This window comes from Rhinolophus sinicus, linkage group LG10 (assembly GCF_036562045.2).
Source record: "Rhinolophus sinicus isolate RSC01 linkage group LG10, ASM3656204v1, whole genome shotgun sequence".
In the NCBI taxonomy this organism is placed as follows: Eukaryota; Metazoa; Chordata; class Mammalia; order Chiroptera; family Rhinolophidae; genus Rhinolophus; species Rhinolophus sinicus.
In genome coordinates, this window is record NC_133759.1 from 35662467 (window position 1) to 35684258 (window position 21792).

The 21792-nt window shown below is 38.6% G+C and overlaps 1 protein-coding gene across 6 annotated transcripts in view; it reads left to right on the top strand.

The window, feature by feature from the left end:
* Window positions 1-448: 448 nt before the first annotated feature.
* Window positions 449-21792, top strand: part of SLC35G2 (solute carrier family 35 member G2) — a 37565-nt gene continuing 16221 nt past the window's right edge. The window contains exon 1 of one of the 6 annotated variants that reach the window (XM_074312887.1): window positions 449-741. The gene's annotated coding sequence lies outside the window, so the exon portion shown is untranslated. Of the gene's footprint in view, window positions 742-775; window positions 1022-1094; window positions 1178-7322; window positions 7344-19972; window positions 19996-21792 lie in introns of those variants that run through there. The other 5 variants (XM_019747951.2, XM_074312889.1, XM_074312888.1 and 2 more) reach the window with 5 other exon arrangements.

The window sequence follows — 21792 nt, forward strand, 5'->3', positions numbered from 1 at the left end:
AACCAGCAGTCACATCCTATCTTTTCAGCACCTTGGTTCCGGGCTCACTCTTTCTTTCCTGGTCTATGGTACTGGACTTCCTTGCCTGTCCTCTTGACCCATCTAGACCATTGTTTTGATGACCAAGTCTGTTCCCAAAAGACTGTTCGTTCAGCATGATATTGGGGTATATAGACATGAGTCCAGGAACCAGCTCTGCAGTGTCAAGACCCTTCCTTCAGCGACTTCATCGTAAAATGCCAGGTGGACTCCGAGATGCTCGAAGACCTTTCAGGACCATGATTTACCGATGCTAAGACATATTTTTAAATATCAAGAATCGACTTGCGATTTTTTAAACGCAAACAGACAGGTAGAAATGGACTGAGGCTGCCTCCCTGCCCCCTTCCTGAAGACCACGTCACCCCGGTTTCAAATCTGCTCTCTCCAAGGGCGTAGGCTAAAGAGGCCCCTGGCCCACAGTTTTCCGGTGCCTTGGACCCTCCCACCGCGCTGGTAGGGGAAGTCCCTCAGTCCAGCCACAAATCCTGGGCGCCCCCCGCGGTTTTCGACGCAGGTACTGGCCAGCGGTTGGGAGGTGGGCAGCAAAGAGCGCAGGCGCAGTGCCCGCACCCGCGGCGCCCCTCTCCCCGCCCCGCCTGGCGGCTTCAGCGGCCCCAGCCGCGGTTTTCCTGGCGAAGCGCGCGGCAGCTGGCAGCCCTGGCCGGAGCACCGGCGCGCCTTCCTCGCCGCGACACGCAGGTAACCGGGCCCTGAGAGCTGGTCGGCAGCAGCGAACCGGGATCTTGACTTGCCTGCCAGGCCGCCCCACCCGGAAGGAGGGGGAGAGTGCGGTGAACTCCACACACCCACTTTTAGCTGTCGCACCGAAAGGGTAGAGTCCCTCTTTTTGGGTTGGGCCGGACATGGTCAAAGCGCCCTGCCCTTTTCACAAACCTTCGCGGGGGACTGTGCTCGATGCCTGAAAGGCCGCGGGGACCTCACTTCTCTGCGCTGTTCTCTTGAAGACCCAGGACGCGGGGTCGGTAGGATCAGTATCAGCGACGGCCACTACCCCCCCACATCCCCCCCCCCCCCCGTTTCCTGCCACCATCGCATATATTGGTCCTTTCCCCGCCTCTATGATAAAGGCCAGGGGCTGTTGCTTTCCTCTCGCCCAGAAGCCCACCCAAAACGGGTGAGTCCCTATGGCGTCATCGGATCAATTTCAAATACAAACTTTTAAGAATGCTGGATGGTTTTAGAAATGTGACCAAGAATTAGTATTTTCCTTTACTCTCTTGCCTCATGTCTATGATTCTTGAACGCCAGTTTATGTGGGTTGAGATTTTCGTGGAGAAGAAACGGTTTGTAGAAATCTTTAACGAAAGGAGAGCAAGGAGTGGTGGAGAAAAGGCCAGGCTAGGGCCGAGTGTGGCGGCTGGAGGCGCCCGACAAGTCCACCCAGCCTCCCCCTGTCCCCGAGAGGAACACACGAACCCTCCCTGACCAGCCTCTGGGCGTTGTAGCATTTCTACGCCACGTGCGCCGGTTTGGCGTTGAGAGGAGTAGTGGATAGAAGGGTGGAGTGGACCAGCAGGAAGGAGACTGGTGCTGGGGCTAGTGAGGGCGCCGCGCTGACCTGCGTCTCCGTCCAATCTTAGGCTGGGCTGGGCGAGGAGCGGGGCGGAAAGCTCGCGTCTGAGTGAGCACTGAGGGCCCGGAGATAGTGATGCACCAGGCGGAGAGGGCTGGGGGCGTCTGGGGAGAGGGCGGTCTCCGCTGGCTATTCCGCGGGAAAGGACTTTGATTGGGGTTGCCCGTGTCCGTGGTGCTGAAGTGCCTCAAGTTCCGTTGTGGGTTTGCTTCCGGCCGCGGCCGGCCTAGCAGTTCTACTCTGCCAGAAATAGCCCATCTCCAAGGCAGGTGGCCAGAGTGGAGCCAGTCCGACACTGACACCCTTTGCAGATGCGTTGATGCCGGTTTCCTGGAAATATAATGAAGACAAACGTGGCTTGCCTTGGGGGTCCAGATAAAGCATATGAGTAAGAGGTTTGATTACCCACATGCAAGTATACAACCGTGAGCATGAATCTCATGTATGCAAATATAGGATGTACGTATGTGTATATACACAAACATAACGCACATATAAATACACTCCTCTGTTTTCAAGGCCATCACACACTAAAAGTGACACATTTTTCCAGAACTTTTTTGTAATCCATTGTTAGTTTTTCACATCTGTAGTGTTTCTGAACTCTGCAGAACCGTCAATTTTTGTAATCATTTGTTCCAAAATTACAGGGCCTTTGCATTAAAGTGTTTGGCATTTTGCCAAGCAATTAAGTGTTTATACGTACAGTATTTTAATTCCAGAACAAAGATAGTCTAGAAGACGTAAAATTGATATTTATGCAAAAATGATGTTCCTAAAGGAAATTAAAGAGTTAATGAAAAATTTAATACAGAACAATAACTAGATAATCTTACGGAAAGTTTTAATCTGAAGTAAATATGACTAAGATGTATCATAATGCTGACATTTTCAAATATACTGAGGTTATATGGTTTGTGAACTCTTTAAAGATTACATATGTACGTTCAAAACATTGATATCTACAGTTTTTCTCTCACAGAATATATGCTCATTGTAAGAAATTTAGGTAATAGAGATGCATAAAACCAAAGAAAACCATTATAAACAGGTTTTTTCTTTTAGATGAACACACATGCATTTTAAATGGACCGATCGTCTGTTGGTTGCATTTTCACTATATAATTTATCATTAATGTCTTTTCAACCAATATATGTAAAACTAGGTCATCATTATTAAGGGTTAAATAATGGACTGTCATTAAGTAATGGATAGAACCTAGTTTATTTAAACAATCTGATAGTAATGAACATTTATGCATTTATAATTTTTTTTGCTATTATAGACAATTCTGCAAATAACATTTTTGAACAAACATTTGTACGCTTATTTGATTATATTCTTAGAACAAATTCCTAGAAATGAAATTGATGGTTTAGCAGGTAGGTACATTCTATTTTTTGATATATTAATTTGTTCATTTATTTGTTCAATTATTTTGTCTCCCCTTCTTGTCTGTTTTATTCTTTATTATGTTCTCAGCATCTAAACAATGCCAGATAAATGCATATTCAAGAAATATTTATTGGAAGAACACTGTTTCCAGATTGTGCTACAGAAAATGTGTACCAATATGTACCACTATACACACTGAATTAGAATGTCAGTATCCCCACACTATCATCAAAATTAGGTTATTAGGTTTTATCAAACTTTAAAACGTATTTTCCAATCGGATATGCAGGAAAGAACATCTTTTTATATATTTATTGGTTATACTTATTTTTTATTTTGTGACCTCATATCCATATTCTTCTACTGATGTGCTTATGCTTTTTCTTATTTGTAAGAGCTCTTCATATACTATGGACTCTGTTACATATGTTGCAATTTTTTCATGATTTTTTTCATTTTAAACTTCATGATATTTTGCATTGTATAGAAAAATTTCAATTTTATGTAATCAGATATATATTTTTCCTTTATAATTTCTGTCATTTACATTAGTCTTTCACCCCTCTATAATAAATATTTTATAAAATATTACATTTTAAACTCTAGGTTTATACCCCAACTTCCTTTTTCAATTAAATTCATTTCATTACTAGATATAAAATTCTATTGAAGATTGTTTTGTAAGAAGTAATTATTTATGTTCAACCGACATATACATAGGCTTGTCCTCTATGAGGAATAACATGTTTGAACCCTTTAATGTGATATATTTAATATCTAAATACTTACTGAAAATGTTTTTACTTAAAGTGCTGTTTAGTCTGTAGTATTTTTTAACTATTAGTATGCAGTGCTTTTCAAAAGGAGCTATTCTTTAGAGTATTTTTATAGATGAAAGAAAATATAACAAAGTCTACTTTTTAGCCAAATTAAGGAATTCATATCACTGAGGTTCATGAGAATGCACACACATAAGGCTGGTCAAATGCCTTAAAAAACAAACACTGTTTTTTGACATCCATTATGGATCAAAATAACTTTTTCCAAAATCCGAAAGAATGGTTATTCGAGCATTGATAAACTATTCTGTAGTATTTTCCTCCTGGGGTTTAAAAACATTTTAGAACAGCCAAATGGGGATAATTTTACTTTTATAGAGTATGGCTAATTATAAAAAATGGAAACACCAGAGTAGAAAATAAAGCCCTCTAGTAAGCCATTATCCACTGGTAACCACAAATATAAATTTGGAATAAATATTTTTAGAGTATTAAAATCATAAACATACATTTCATTGAATATAAGATATTATCAATTGTAAGATGCATCTTGACTTAAGAAATGTGAAAAAATGTGCATCTTAAATTTGGTGTATTATAAGTAGAATCATATTATATCTATTTTTTAATTTTTCCACATAAGATATGGACATCTTCCCATCTGACACATATAAGTATTGAATTAATAAATATCTAATTTAAGTACATTTAGATTTTACAACTTTTGAATAATAAAAACAATGCTGTAATGAACATTTTAAAAATATACTTCTGTGTAATGGTGTTATTTCCTTAGAATAAATTCCTAAATGAAGTTGATAGGTTAGGGAGAATGCACATTTTGGTATATGTCTGCCCTCCAAAAATCTTGTAACAATTTGCTCTGCAACCAATAGTTCATGCTGTTCTAGATTCTTTACTTACTTATGCTACATATAATCAGCCTTTTCCATTTTCCTGGCAAAACAGATATCTCACTTTTAATTTTTGTTTCTGTGACTTTTACAGAAATCTTTCCATGTCTATCGGTTATTTGTATTTCTTCTTTTGTGAATTACCTATTCATGGCCTTTGCCCGATTTTGTTGAATTTTTAAGAGTTCATTTTGGACGAAAGTTGACCTTTTGTTGTTGGTGTTTTCAGTTTGTCATTTAAAAATTATGTTTGTAGTTTCCTTTTTTTGCACAAAAGATTTAAATTTTCAGGGAGTCAAATCTGTTGATCTTTGCTTTGTGATGTTTGACCTTGGTGTTATACTTAGAACACCACCCCACTCCCCACCCCAAGATTATAAAAATATTCTCTAATGAGAGAAAGAACACAATTAAATTTACTAAGGACTAGAACCTAGACTCTTACTGTATTTAGATAGTCACCAATTCTGTTTCTAAACAGGATCTAAAAGGCTTTGTCTATTTGTGTTGGTAAACCTGATAATGAGCTCTAGTTAAGGGGCGGGTAGTTGTAAGCAGAGGGACCCAAACTGAAGAGAGGCAGTGATAACACTGGCTGACTTTTAAAATTAATATGGCTGACAATTCTGTTTTAGCTATTAGAACTGGGAGTTAGTGAATTCCGTCATATGAGAAAATGGTATTTGGGGGAGATTAACAGATTAATTAATCATATTTTTTTCCATGCTTTTATATAATTTAGAGTCTTTTCAAAGACACAGACTTAATGAAGTAAAAAGAATATGTATAGATGTAAATAATCCAGTAATCAAATATAAGTTGGATGGAGTTTATAATTTTCACAATATTTTAATTTAAAAGGATAGCTGAATTCCCTAATACCTTTTTCCACACTTAGATCTCCTAACTGATCTCAGCAGTTGTTGGTCTATCTGGCAGCCTGACAGTTTGTGGTTATTATAATGAGGAATAGACTCTCCCCAGTTATTAGGTGCTTGAGGAGTCTTTGTTTCTTGGTGACCTGAGTAGAAATATACTCTTCCAGTTTGGGATTGGAATTTGTTGGTGAGGACAAAGGTGATGGCATTAATAATATCCTAACCAGGACCTCTTTTTTTCTGGGCATTTCTTTTTTTTTTTTTTTTCTTTTTTTCTGGGCATTTCTAAATATTCTGCTGGTGATCAGAGTCTGTTTCATTTTCCTTGCTGAGGCCACCTTTGCACCATGGATGGTATTCTTAAAAACTCTGATAAGTCACAGTCCCAGAATGTTATGCAACACTGCTATATTCCTCTTCTTTTTTCATGTTTCTCCTGAATTATTTTGATTATAAAATCAGGCAAAGTACCCTTCTCCACTCATTTTTTTCCTGCCATTCTGCCCTTTGCAATAGATTCTCCAAGTAACCAAAGTGTTGCATTAACAGTAACTGTCTGCTGGCTACTGGCCTGGGTGTGGGAAGGAGAATGATAATTATGCTAGGGCCTCCTTCTCCTTTCTAACTTTTCATCTCTCTACCTTCTAGTCTGGACACAGGAAATACCCTTCTACTTGGCAGGGAAATGTCAGAGATGAGCTGAGATCACAGAGCTCTTTATCTTCTGTGGATCAAAACTTTATTTTGCCTTATAAATGTTAACATACATATGTAATTTTCAGATTTTGACATGTACATAGTATTATACACATTAAATTGTTTATTCTCTCTTGTTTTTCTTATAGTCAGTGCCGTAGTAGAATTATATGTGATCAATGGGCCTACTTTACGTGCACTTAACACTATTTCATAGTTATAATTATACATGAACTCAGTCCACATGCCTGTCATCTTTACTAAAGTGTTTAATCATTCTCTGACTTATCAAAACCACTTGCTTTGTATCCCTTTCCTTTTATTTAACATCCCAAACTATCAGTAACTTTACTGAACTTTAAGAACTTGATGAAGGAAAGCAGAAATATTAGGTAATCTAATTTCCCATTTATTTTGCTTCTGGTCTCTGTAACTGGCTGAGCCATTATTCTATATGAAGGTGAGTATCCCAAAGGTGAATAAGGCTGCTGAGGGTGGTGATGAACTAACTAAAGCCAGATACGCACATTACTTCTTGGATTCCCTTAAGTTAGAGGTAGGAGATAGAAGATAGAATTAAGTTGCAGAATTGTGGCAACCAAACAAAGCTCTGCACCATAGCTAATTAGACCGAGAATTAGAGATCTCTGATGAAGAAGGTGACTTTCTCAAAAGCAGGCCTGCTATACTAGAGGACTCATTCATTCTCCAAGCATTTGTTGAGTCTGGCATTGCCGGAAGACCTGGGGATAACAAGAAGATACTGTTCTTGGAGCAGTGACATTTTATCAGGGGTTAGTGTTACACATACAACTCACAACTCAGTGATGCCATATGTTAAGCATTATAACAGAGCCCTGTAGAAAGTGTTCTTGAACCCAGAGGAGGAACAGATTGTTCAGTGAGAGACTTCTTCAACTAGTTCACCAGGAAGATTGTGAGGATGTGGGTAGGAGTTTGCCAGAGAATGCTTTGTTTGGTAGCAGTTATTGCCTTAAATTGGGCTGTAAGGTGACAGCTTGGATTTGAAGCATTGCTTCCATAGTAAGTACCTTTGTAAGCTCTCTCTCTCTCTCTCTCTCTCTCTCTCTCTCTCTAAAAAAAGAGGGACTAATGTTAGTTCCTACCCGGTTGGGATTGTTGTGGGATTCAGTAAAATAATATGAACTTGGTATAAGCCTGGTGAGTAGTAGTCTAGTCTTTTTTTTCCTCATTGTAAAGTTGCATGTAAATCACTCTGGACAAATGATTATTGATCCTATTGTCAGCTCTTAAGGATAAAAAGACTATATAAACACTTGGTGTCTACTGAATCTGTGTGGTAATGCTAATCTGGAAGTTTCTCTGTTAATGTCGCTTAAATCCCCATATGCTGCTTTTTACCAGTTCTCACGCTATCTCCAAACAAAACAGGTCTGGAATTGTCATTACTTTTGCTTTGCTCTTTAGTGCTCTGATGTTAAAACAAATACCGATTTAGTTGTATAATTTCCTTCCTTTAATGTATAGCACTTGTGTGTGTTTTGTGGCACTTGTTACCATATACTTTTTCTCCCACATGGAACATGTAAGTTCTTTAAGAGACAGCTTACGTCTTCTTAATTTTCTCTCATAATGTCTTAGCATAAGGGCTTCCACATCGTAGGAACGCAGTAAGTACTCACTGAATGAAGGAATAAACATGAATGCATGAGGCTGCCAGAATAGCTGCCCTCAGAGAAACAGAATCTCCTCAATAAATTATAGAAACTGGTATATGTTCAGAGAAGAGTGGTTAATAGAGTGAGAAGACTGAAACCCACAAGTATACATGAAAAAAAAGGAGATTTTCTGTTTGGAGAAGAGAAAACTCATGATGAGAGATCTGGGATGAGGAGGGTAGGAAATAGTAGTTCCTGATATTGAAATGTCATTGTGGAAGAGGGAATTAATTACTGACCCCAGGGGAAATATATAGGAACAGCCTCTGGAAATTATATGGAGAAAGATTTTGGGAATTATATGGAGAAAGGTTCTGAGGGAGTGAGTGCTGACCCTGCTGACGCAGGACCCACTCTGAGATGTTAAATGTTAAAACAAAATTTTCTAACAATCAGAGTGACTTCCCGGTAGCTGCCCTGAGAAGAAGTGTTTCCTGTCAATAGATGTTAAAACAGAAACTGTACTCTTTGTTGGGAATGCTGTAGAGGGATATAGTTACTTACAAAGGAATTGGAGTAGATAACCCCCAAAGTCTTTTTCAAGTCTTAATTCTATGCATATTATTATAGTATTGTAGAGGGTTACCCTATATTAAATACATACATGCTAATGTATATATTGTATATGTATATATAAAAATAGACATACATATGCAAAAAATGTAGATATACATATGAATGTATGATTTTTCTATTCTGATTATCACCATTTGGCCTAAATTAATGAAGGGTGAAATTACTTTTCAAAAACTGAATCTTGATTATTTAAAAAATATTACTAACATGTTTATGCTTGAGGATACCAGTTTATAAAATATTCTACATGAACACTGTGTGCTTAAATTGCAATAAACAAGTTTAATAATGTTGTTAGCATTTCAAGTGCAAATAAGTATCATTTCAATTTCTAAATTAAATCTAAAAAGAAAATAAATAAGTGAGTCAGAGTCCGCTTGTCCTTATTCAAGATGAGTTGTGGTTTCCAGTTCTGGACTTCATCACCACTAACTACTACCATCATTACCACCACCATCATCACTAACATTTATTTAGCACTTACTATGCACCTAGCTCTGTTTTAAGCACCTCACACGTTATTAACTCATGTACTTCTCCCAACAACTCTATGAGATAGATACTGTTATCCCCAATATATTTTCTTTTCATTTTATTTAGAAATAATTTCAAATATATAGGAATGTTAAACGTACAGTCCATTTAAAGTCCTGGTGAAGGATAATTCCCACATATCCTTCATCCCAAGTTCTCCAACTGTAAACATTTTACAATGTTTGCTTTGTCATTCATTCATATTCTTTCTCTGTTTTCCAAACTCATTGAAAATAAGTTGCAGATGTGATGCCTAATTACCCCTAAATACTTAAATGTTTTTCTTAAAGACAAGACTCTCTCCTGCATAACCACAGTATTATCACCGAAACGAGTAACTTAACACTGATATAATTCTACCATCTAATCCACAGACCTAATTCAAAATTTGCCACTTGTCTCAATAATTATTCTTTGGAAAATATATATTTTTAAAATTTTTAGTCTAGAATCAAATCCAAGATTATATAAATTGCAGTTCGTTGTCATGTCTCTTTAACCTTTAATTTGTGACAGTTCCTCATTCCTCCCTTGTCTTTAGTGACAGTGACATTTTTTAAAGTTCAGGCCATTAGTTTTGTAGACTGTTCCTCATTTTGTTTGTTTGATGTTTCTTCACGATTAGATGCAAGTTATACATTTTTGGCAGCAAATGATAAAAGTGATATTGTGTTCTTCTCAGCGTACCTGAGACAATATTGGTTTGTCTTTTTGCTGGTGATGTTAACTTTGATAACTTGGTGAAGGTGATAACTTCTCCACTGTAATTATTATTCCTTTGTAATTAATAAGCATTTAGTGGGGAGATACTTTGAGACTATGTAAACACCCAACAAACTTTCAATCACTTATTTTATGATGATTCTTGCTTAAATATATTGTTACTGTCATGATTGCTAAATGGAAATATTTCCAATTCCAATATTTATTTTACATTTACTAGTTGAAATTCTATTGTTTTTCTCATCTCTTTTTATTTCTTTGTTTATTCATTGATTTACATCAGTATGAACTTGTGGGTTTCTGTTTTACTTAATGGATTTAATCCATTACTATCATCATTGATTTTGATGCTGAAATTGTCACAGATTTGGCCATTGGAATCCCAGTCAAGCTGGTTCTTGTGTTCTCTTGACATCTCTATATTATTCCCGGAGCACTTTCTGGTGGAAGAAGTTTTAGGCTCATCCTGTGCTTTTGTTACCCCAACCATTTCAGTTATTTCAAAAGCTGTTTCTCTAAGGAGCCCTGGTTTCTTTTAGTAGAATGTAAGATCTGGGTGCTAGGTAAGGTCATTGCTACTGGGGTGTCATTGCTTTTAGGTCTTTGTAGCAGATAGAACCAAGAAACTAACAAACACATATACACATACATCTGTATTTCTATGTATTCATCTATTTATATTAAAACCCATAGTTTAATATCTCCAACTCCACTCCATACTACAGCATTCATTCTAGTCTCTGCCCTTTTTGTATTGGTAACTTCGTTCTCTAATGGTGAGAAATCTGGCTCCCATTATTCTCAACATATTTAACTATTTGCTCGTTTTTCCTTTATGTAACTGATCTCCCGATGTCATGGGCCACCTCCTTGGCCCCAACTCCTCCTCAGACCCCGTCCTCTGGCCCCACCAGCCTCCTCACAGCCTTAAGTTACACAGCTAGAAAGCAGTGCCGCAGGGGAAAAAAACCAGCAAAGCTGCTAATTACTTGACATAGGGCCCTTTATTAGGTCTTCAAACCCAAGGGCATTTATTTACTGTAAAACTGCTCCTGTGAAGATGCTCACGGAAAAGCGGCCCTTGAACTAATGAGATGAAGATTGGACTAGGCAGAGCGGCAGCCCTCAGGGGTGTGCCTTCCATGAGAAACTTGGAGAATGAAGGGTGGAGGCAGCCACGTGCTGCCACCTGCCAAGAACATTCCTCCAGTATTGGTGTGGTTTTGGAGATCACTCAACCAGCACCTCCAGTGCCACAAATACCCACTATGTTTTGTTACTGTATAAAGAGCACTTTTCATTAAGACAGAAACATTATCACTGCTGTAGTTCTGAAAAGGGAAATGTTGCTTTTATTAGCAGCTTCTGACATAGAAATTCTAGGAGATGGATGATAATGTCTGTTGTTTTAGTGTTGATTTCATTTCCTGGTCCAGAAGATCAGAAATCTGTTCATGTTTTAGAAAACGGCATGAAGTCCATCTGTTCAGGTCAGATTTTTTCACATTAACATAAAGACTTACGGAGTGGTAACTTATTAAGAAAAACCAATGATAATTATATTACATTCTCTGCTGCCATTTGGAATCCACATTATTTTTTGTTAGTCATGAAAATATAGTAATATGCACACACATGCACAATGGATTAATTCTTTCAAACACTGTGTATGATAAAGGCATCCTCCTTAGTTTGTGTAGTGTTTCACCTGTTTTGGTTTGGGTTCTAGACACCAGCGATTCTGTAATATGGTCTTTTTACCCATAGTTTTCCTTCCAACAGAAAGCACAAGTTACATTTGGCTTCCTGGACTACTGTTCTAGTCTGACTGAAATACAGACTAATGGGTTTTTTTCCTCTCATGAAAATAGCTTGATTTTTCTCCTCCTGACTTTTAAAGTAAATACTTCCTTTAGTATTTAGAAAAAAATGTAAAACGTAAAAAGAAGAACGTACTGAATAACTGAAATTCTACCATCCCCAAGTACAGATGTAAATTGTTTTATATAAATAGAATCATACCATGAATACTCTTTCGTACCTTTCTTTTTACTTAGCAATGTAACACGAAGATTTTTTATGTATATATATATATACACATACATACATTATCTTTTTGGATGACTGCATAATATTGCATTGATGTTTTTATTTAACCAGTCACCCATTAAAGGACAATTATTATTTCCAATTTTTATTGTGCAAAGAAGCCATGATAAATATCCTTGCATGCCCTCTTTATGTACTTTACTAGTGATCTCCTTAGGATATTCCTGGAAATGGCATTGCTAGGTTAAAGAGTTCACACATTTTAAATTTTGATACATGTTGCTGGTAAAATTAACTCCTGTTGAGATGGATTATACAATGCTGCTTGTTCATATGCAGTGATGGGATTTCATAAAGTCTCTTTTCAGCTTTGCAGTAGCATTACATATATGTGCATATTCATGAAAAGAGTAATTTTAGTAAATCTAGGTATGCCACTTAACCAACCAGGTGTTGTCTGTTTCATTTAAAATTTGACTTATGGTTTGGTCTGAAACAAGATGGTATCTGATCACCATTTTTAAATTGCTTTATCTTATTTGAGTTTAATAAAATGTGGTATATGGGGAGATGTGACTGAGTTGTAATTTCATAGAGTGATGTATATAGGGTAAAGAATCAGATATGATTAAATTTTTTAAATTTTGAACTAATTTATTTGTCATTTTCTATAAGTCTTGGCCTCAAGAGGAATTTCAAGCTTGGCTTTCTCATGGATAGCAGCAGGAACAGTGCAAGAGTGAGCAGGGGGTATATGTTGCATCTGAGGGGTATGAGACTAGATTGTTGATCCTGGGTGCTCCTTTTTTGTTCAGGGACTGTTACAAGTCCCGGGAGGTTGGCAGGCTTCTTTGAACTCAGTTGGACTGTTTGATCCTCTCTCATGAGAGTTAGGTAAAGGTTAAGCAACCAATAGGCACAACTTTAACAAGGATATGAGAACAGCCCTGTAAACCGTTTTACATTTAATTAGCATCTAACCTAATTGGTAACTTAACCATTTAGATATATACACAAAAGATCATAGAAATAGAAAAGGATAATTTTATTCCTGCCCCTCCCCCTTCTAGCAATGACTCGCTGCCACTCTGAACAGATTCACCCAGCACAGCAGAATTTAAAGGTGCTGATGATTCACAGCAAACTGATTCTGCTTTTTTTTTATTATTTTATTTAAAAAGACAGTGGGAAAGTGAGTGTTAGATCATAAATATGTGTTCATTGAGAATGGCATATTTCATGCAAATTGATAAATCCACTGCTTCAGAGATTAGAAAGGCTCTGTTCCTGGAAGGGGAGGTGTCAATTATAAATGGTGAAAGACTCTTGCATCCCAGCAAGTTCTTAGCTGCCAGCCGACACATTCATCAGTGTGCCAGAATGGATTTTAAAATGGTACAACACAAATTGCTCTGCTCCAAATCAGGCTCATTGCCTTCATACAAGCCAAATCAACCTTCTTGTTTGAAAACTGCCACATAAGGCTTTTTTTCAGCCTCAGTTAACCTTATCCTTTGCTGATATGCATGGTTCGTGGCAGTCTACTAAAGTCATTAACCACCATTGGATATAGAGGAGCCAGGTTTCTCACTTGGATTTTGCCTGCACAGTAACGTTAACAGGCCCAGTTGCTAGCTGATGGCAAGAGAGAATGTTTAGCCCAGCTCTAACCAGACTGATAACTCCCATCCATGCCTCCCCTTTTCTACCCCTTTCTCTTTCCCACCTTTGGCTCTTACTCAGTTCTTCCCGTTTTCTCAGTCTTCGTCCATCCCAGAGCCAGCTGTTGACTCTTAGCATCTCCTGTATGGCTGACAACCCCTGGCCATCCCTTCTTTAACTTTCTACCCTAGATCTGTCAGCTGAGTCTCCAGCTCAGACTTGGTCTAGGCCTCCTGTTTAGTACATCCCATCAGATGTCTTTCCTTCCCTCACCTCATCTTCAAGTCCCTTAGCTATAACTTTCACCTCTCCTATAAACCAGACTGACACAACCCAGCAAAATTCTCAGGCCTCTCTTCCATTCTCCCATAACCCAATTTAGCCCAACTCTTCCTAGCCCTCTCAGACTACATTCTACGTTGCCCTGCCAGGCCTGGCCCACTCTGGAATCCAATATCCATTGCCTTTTCTAGTTCAACTAAGCAGCTTTCATCCTCAGCATAACCAAGCCATACCCCAGCTTCAGCCTCATCCAGCCCCATCAAGCAGCCTTGACCCACACCTTCTTGGGTATCTTTTGCTTTTCAGCCCCAAATAAGGATTCTTTCTTACTTAAGTATTCCTCTTTTAAGCTGACATGAGCTGACATGCTAAGGAGCTTATCGTTCAGCCTAGAGTGCCCCAAATCCCTTCTAGCCTAGAGTAAGTGTGGTCCAGTCCTGCTGCTGTGCATCTGTCAGCACTGCAGGGAGAGATCCTCACAGAGGGTTTCCCCAGTGACCTGTTACCGGCAAAGTACAGTGACGATGATGGCTTTGGACTGGTTCATCTGTATTCCTCCCTGATTCTCCTGAGTAAGAAGATTCATCTGTGAGTTGGTTGGCAGGATCAGGAGGCTCAGTCAATGGCTGTGGAAACAAAAGCTAGTTAATTGCTACAGCAATACAGAATTGAACCCTATCTAACAGCTGGACTATCAAGGTCAGAGCCCCAAAACTAGATTCCAGAATGCAACAAGCTTGCAATTCTTCAGACTCAAAGTATGCTTTTTTTTTTTTTTTTTTTCAAGAGCAAGAAGCTCATGGAGTGAGAGAAGAAGGATTTCCTATCCTACTATGTTTTGAGTCAAATATCAGTTTCTCACTGGTAATAATATGGGTATAAAGATCAGTACTCATCCCCAATTACCTCCTTTAAATTGGCTATAAACTGGGTTTTTCCCCCCACATGATTTGTGGACATGACTAATAGTGGTAACTCTTAGGTTTTTATCTTATTTCTTCCTGGGTGGGTGACTCGGGATCTGCTTCAAAAGACAAGGAAGTATGACAAGTGGGGTTCCAGGGTTTTCCTACTTTTAGATCGAAAGTTCTTCAGTGACGTAGCTCAAATGAAAGTTCTCTCAATCCAAGAACTTTTGCAGAGATGCTGACCCTTTACTCAGAAGAATCCTGGCTGGGTTGTTCTAACCTGGGCCAGCATGGGTCCAGCATAGAGTCCAGGGGGCAGGCCAGAGCAGGAGAGGGGTTCCTCAGGGATCTGGAACCAGTGTCCCCAGCACAGAGTCAGAATTGTAGATGAATGGCCAAGATAATAGTGTAAGGACAATTTCGAAGATGAAACCAGGATAGAAATGGGAGAATAAATAGCAGAGCCTGTAATAGCTGATAGCAGGATGGGACAAAGTTCAAGGAGCAATTGTTGAATGCAGTTCAGGACTAAATCTTTAGTTTTATTCAAGCAACATTTATTAAATGTGCTGTGTGCCAGGAACACAAATATGAATGTGAAGTCACTCTCCTTCACAAAGGAGATTGTGACTTGGCATGCTCCCTTTAGATGGTGCCTGGTTCTGTTGAAGGAGTGGACATAGCAGATTAAAAGAGCCAGCTTGGGCTGTGCACAACCCGGGAAACTTGAGATGTGCTGACAAGTCCTCCTGAGCATGGATGTGTGAGGAGGTGGAGTCATTCTATGAGGGCTCCTCACTGGTCTGTGGAGCACTTTAATAATCAGAGGTCAGAGTAAATAGGATTAGTACTTGTCCCTTGGGCTGACATCGCTAGCTGGGCCTAGATGAAGATTTGAGTAGAAGTGGTTGGGAGAGTGGACAGAGTGTGCAAGACAGTTAAAAGAAATCAAATTTTCCTTGATAATTGCATTTCCAGAGAACTATCTAAGTAGTCACATAAAATTAAAAAGATTCCTATTAGAAGATGGCTGGAAAGAATTATTCAGATTCTGTCCCAATTTGCAGTCCTAAATCCATATTTACCACTATTGACTTGCTTTCTTCAGTATGAGCTCAAAGTGCTGTCTCCCATTGTTAAGGAAATCTTAGTTATTGTAATATTATCCCAGACTACCAACCAATCTTGGGAAACTCTTCCAAAAATCTCTTCTAGCTATCTTGATAAATTGTAGGCTATTTTCTCTAAGCAATAACCACATGAGGAACAAAATGTAGGCAAATTGTCTATTATGAATTACTATTATACATCATCCTATCTCATCAAGAAAAGAGTTAATAGCAATTTAAGGCTTTTTTTTTTTTTTTTTTAAAGAAGGGATCACCAGCATTATCTTCAGTTTTTTATTCTTTAGATTGGCATTTGTGTGTGAATAAATACTCTTCCATAAATTTTAAAATACTAATGCTTTATTGGCATCTTGTATTAAAATAATATTGTTAAAAGCAGAGCAGACGAGAGGTTCCTTGATTGACAGGATTCAATTTTAAACATTACATGGTGTGCCAGTGTGTCTGTATATGACAAGTTTTAGTTGCAGATAACAAAAATCACTTTAGCTCTTTCAATCAGAAAAAGGTATAATACACAGAATTAGAAAGAGACAGATGAGGTCTGACAATTATGTTCACAAACTTGTTGCAATGATGTTGCAAAGCTTTTTTGATATCAGAGGGATTATTCAGTATGAATTTGTACCAACTGGACAAACAGTTAACCAGTTTACTATTTGGAAATGCTAAAAAGGCTGTGTGAAAAAGTTGGATGAAAACCTGAACTTTTTGCCAACGATTCATGGTTCCTGCATCACAATGTACCAGCTCAAACGACACTGTCTGCGAGGGAATTTTTAGTCAGTAAACAAATAACTGTATTGGAACACCCTCCCTACTCACCTGATCTGGCCCCCAATGACTTCTTTCTTTACCCGAAGATAAAGGAAATATTGAAAGGAATACATTTTGATGACATTCAAGACATCAAGGGTAATACGACAACAGCTCTGATGGCCATTCCAGAAAAAGAGTTCCAAAATTGCTTTGAAGGGTAGACTAGGCGATGGCGTCCGTGCATAGCTTCCCAAGGGGAGTACTTGGAAGGTGACTGTAGGGATATTCAGCAATGAGGTATGCAGCACTTTTCTAGGATGAGTTCGCAAACTTGTCAGGCCTCGTAATACAAGGAATTAGAAGTGGAAGGGCTGGAGGAACAGATTTCAAGCTGGGCTCTAGGCATAGTTCCTAGAATGCATGATTTTATCCTTTTAACATTTTCTAATCTAGCAGTTCATAACAGTATATAAGTCTTCTTGCTGTGGAAACAGAGCAGAGAGAAAAATAAGTATTTCTTCTATGCTAATGACAAAATCGCCACAGTGTTTGACTAACATGAAGGAAGCAAACTAGTATTTATTGAACACCTGTTATGTGCCAGGTATTATTCTAGGTTCTTTTGATATATCTTTTCATTAAATCCTAAGTAATAACCTTGTCAAGTTGGTAATATCAGCCCATCTTGCAGATGAAGAAACTGAGGTTTAGAAAGGTTAGATGTTATATTCACAGGTAGAAAATGATAGAGTTCAAATTCAGATCTGCTACCTCCAGAATTGGTTAACCTGTTTCCAGTATCAGTTGTTAATCCAAAATCCTATTTGGTAGCATCCAACCAAAGTTCTGATTCAATATTTAATAGCTACATCCAGCAGATCAATTTACTCAGCCATTGAGAAATGTTTTATAATTAACTTTTCCTAGATGATCCACAAGGATGTGGTTCTTCAAAGCAGACATTTCAAATAGTATCATAGGGGGCAAGCAAGTAGTTTCTATTTCAGGCGGCAATAATCTTGTCCATGTCACTTGACCTAGAACTTTGCAGTCTCATCCAGAACTTTTTCTAGATCTTAAAAGGATACAAAATTCTTTCCTACGGAAAATCATGGATTTAAATGCAGGTAGTTCTTTTGTATACACCTGTAATAAGTGTGTGGGTTTTGTAGGAATACAGATCTCATCTTCAGATGTTCATAGAATGATGTTTTGAGTTTTCTCTTTGCTGTTGTAACAAATTATCACAAACTTAGTGCTTTAAAAAAACCACAAATTTATTATCTTGCAGTTCTGTAAGCCAGAGTTCTAATATGGGCATCGCTGGGCTAAATCAAGGTGTCGGCTGGGTGCAGAGACTCTAGGGTATGATCCATTTCCTTGCCTTTTCCAACTTCTGGAGGCTGCCCACAATCCTTGGCTCACAAGTCCCTTCTGTCTTCAAAGCCAGCAACAGCCAGCTGAGTCCTCACATTGCATCCTCTGACCTTGCTTCTCTTGTCACATCTCTTCTGAGTTTTCTGATTCTGTTTTCCACTTTTAAGGATGCTTGTGATTATATTGGACCCAACCAGACAATCCAGGGTAGTCTCCCTATTTTAAGTTCAGTTGATTAGCAGCCTTGATTCCATCCACAACCCTAATTCCTCTTTGTCATATAAGGTAATGTATTCACAGGTTCTGGAAATTAGGATGTGGACATCTTGGTGAGGGGTGACGGGTTTGGGAACATTATTCTGTGGACACGGATGGTTACTTTGCAAGTATAGTATAGAAGAAAGGGCTTGGGAAGGCAGACCTGAACCTGAACCTTGTTCTTACCATTAACTGGTGCTGTCACCCCCTAACTTGCAAGTGACGGAACATCCTAGAACCTACTTCCTCACATTAAAATGGAGATTATAATATCTACTTCATAGAGTTGTTTTGACCTTTAAATAAGCAAATAAAGTTCTTAGTATATAGAAGGGGCTGAGTGAACATGGCTGTCATTATAATTAGAGATATAGAGCCATATTCAGGACCAAACGATCCAAAAGAGCACAACCCAGGTGCTTGGAAGCACCTGTGCTTTCTATTTCCTGTGGTTTCATTTTCCCTTTAACTCTAATTGAATCACTGCCTCAACTCCTTTCAAAACCAGTGCACTGATCCTAAATAAACATACAAAACATGAATGAAGACGTACTTTATTTCATTTCTACTCTCAGCTAGTTTCTCTCCATAGATGACATCGGAATGGAGAACAAAGAGACAAACATGAATATGCTTGCTTTATCTGTTTGTTTTTTAACAATCTTCCCCTGACCATCAAAAACCACTTCTTCTTTTACATGCAGTGGGATGACTTCAGAATTGTTATCTGTTCATTTTCACATGTGTGGCTTTTCCTGTGATGATTATGGATCTGTTCGCATATAGGAAGTGGCAGCTGATCATCCTATTTGCCTTTCAGCTCTCAGAAAGCTGAAGTTAATGACTTATTGTGTTCAAAGCCCATTGTGGGATTTATATTAACTAGCCATTAAATGTGATGTTGTAGAATATTTAATGACTTAGAAAAATATTTACAATGTATTGATAAGTAAAATGGGAAAGTTATAAAATAAGATGCAGTGTTTGATACCAGTTTTGGGAAAAAAAAGTTCACAAATAGAAAAAGACCTGGAAAGGGTCAATATCTCTGGGTGGTAGGATCATGGTTTTTTTTTTTTTTTTTTTTTTTTTTTTTAAAGATTTTTATTGGGGAAGGGGAACAGGATTTTATTGGGGAACAGTGTGTACTTCCAGGCCTTTTTTCCAAGTCAAGTTGTCCTTTCAGTCTTAGTTGTGGAGGGCGCAGCTCAGCTCCAGGTCCAGTTGCCGTTGCTAGTTGCAGGGGGCACAGCCCACCATCCCTTGCGGGAGTCGAACCGGCAACCTTGTGGTTGAGAGGACACGCTCCAACCAACTGAGCCATTCGGGAGCTAGCGGCAGCTCAGCTCAAGGTGCTGTGTTCAATTTTAGTTGCAGGGGGCGCTGCCCACCATCCCTTGCAGGACTCGAGGAATTGAACTGGCAACCTTGTGGTTGAGAGCCCACTGGCCCATGTGGGAATCGAACTGGCAGCCTTCGGAGTTAGGAGCATGGAGCTCTAACCGCCTGAGCCACCTGGCTGGCCCCAGGATCATGGTTTTTATTTTCCTTCCCACATTTCTGAATTTTCTACAATAAACATATATTACTTTTGCAATGAGAATAAACATAAAGTTGTTTTTTATTTAGAGATCTGATGGTGTTAAGTGGCTCCTGAGTGAGAAGTTTGTCCTGAGCTAGCCCATGGGAGCCTGATGAGGAACGGCTCTGGACTCACCTGATCGGGCCAAACTGTGAGGTGTGCACTGGGAAATCAGGAAGTGACAACTGAAGTTCATCCTGGTGATACTGAAAGACATATATCTCCAGCACCCTTCCTAATTGATTGAGAATGGTTTGATTAAGAAAAGCAGATAACATTACTTAAGGAACAGCTCTAGTTATGCCGGAGGAATTTAATGTTAAAGGAAATATGGGAGATCTAGCAGCAGAAATAGAGCCAGCAGTACAGAAGATAAGTACACAATTCTATTAATAGCCAAACAACACACCGTGATGTTTTATTATTCTTACAATATTATTAAGGACTTCAAAGTGTTTTAATGGATACGGCTCCCTATTTGAGTTATTAGCCATTTAAATCCATTTATTTAAATTACTTATATATTTTTTAACAAAATCTGCCTCATTTAAAAAAATAGTCCATTCATTCATTCATTCATTCATTCAGCAAACACTTATTAAACACCCATCTCATGTCAAGCACTGTGCTAGGTGCTGCAACTATAATAATGACTAATACTAATTTTAATACCCGTGGGGTTAAAACTCTCACAGGTCTAGTGGAAGAGAAAGACAAAAACACAGTTGTAATTCAGTGCAATAAATTCTATGATTGAAGGTATAATGAAAGCACTGGAGTGGGCACCTAACTTCCATTGGGTGGGAAAGTTTTACAGACCTTGAAGAATGAGTAGAAATTTACTAGGTGAAAAAGCAGGAAGAAAGTATTCCATAAAGAAGGGACAGCATATGTAAAAACACAGAGAAATGAAAAAGCATGACATATTCAAAGAATTTCCTATAGTTTGGAATAGCCAGAACGTTTGTGCTTATGGAGGACAAGCAGAGGGTCTGTGATGGTTAACTTAATGTATCAACTTAGCTGATCAAGATTAATTTAGGTGTGTCTGTAAGTGTGTTTTTGGATGAGATTTATATTTTAAATTGGTGGATTTGAGTAAAGCAGATTGCTTTCCATAATATGGGTGGGCCTCATCTTATCAGTTGTAGGCATGAATAGAGCAAAAGACTGACTTCCCCTGAGCAATAGGGAATTCTGCCCTAGATACCCTTTGGACTTGAATGACAGCACTGGATCTTCTCTGGGTCTCCAGCCTGCTCCCGCCCTCCCCCCCGCCCCACAGATTTGGGACTTGCTAGTCTTCATAATTGAATGAGTCAGTTCTTTAAAATAAATCTTTCTCATATATATACTATATACATACATACACACACATACATACATCCTATTGATTCTGTTTCTCTGGATAACCCTGACTAATATAGAGGCTAAAGGCAGAGGACAGAGAGAGTTTTTTTGAACATTTCTATAGTTTGGATTATCAAAGGAAACTATAGGTTTTAAGTTACTGAAGATTTCCGTTGATTGAGCAGTGATACCAAGAGAGCAGATGTGGATATCTGGGCCTATAAGGGCTTATAGAAATATCATAGTCTAACGTCATTCCCCATTCTTTTCCATATCTCCCTCTTCTTGGTTTTCAAATCCATTCCATTCCGTCCAACAAACATTTATTGAGTGCCAGGCACTCTGTTAAGGGCTGAGGATATAATGGTGAGAAAATCTGCTATCAAGAAGTATACAGTCTGGTGGGAAAGACAGGACATTAACACATAAATACAGGGACAGTGGAGCACAAAGATGAAAAAGGACATGGAAGAGTTTGCAGAGGAGGAAATAACACTTGAACAAAGCACTGAAGCACAAATGTGAGCTCAGCAGGTAGACAAGGGAAGTAAGGGGGAGGGCCAGGTCATTCCAGGCATGCAGAATAATGTGAAAAAATAACTA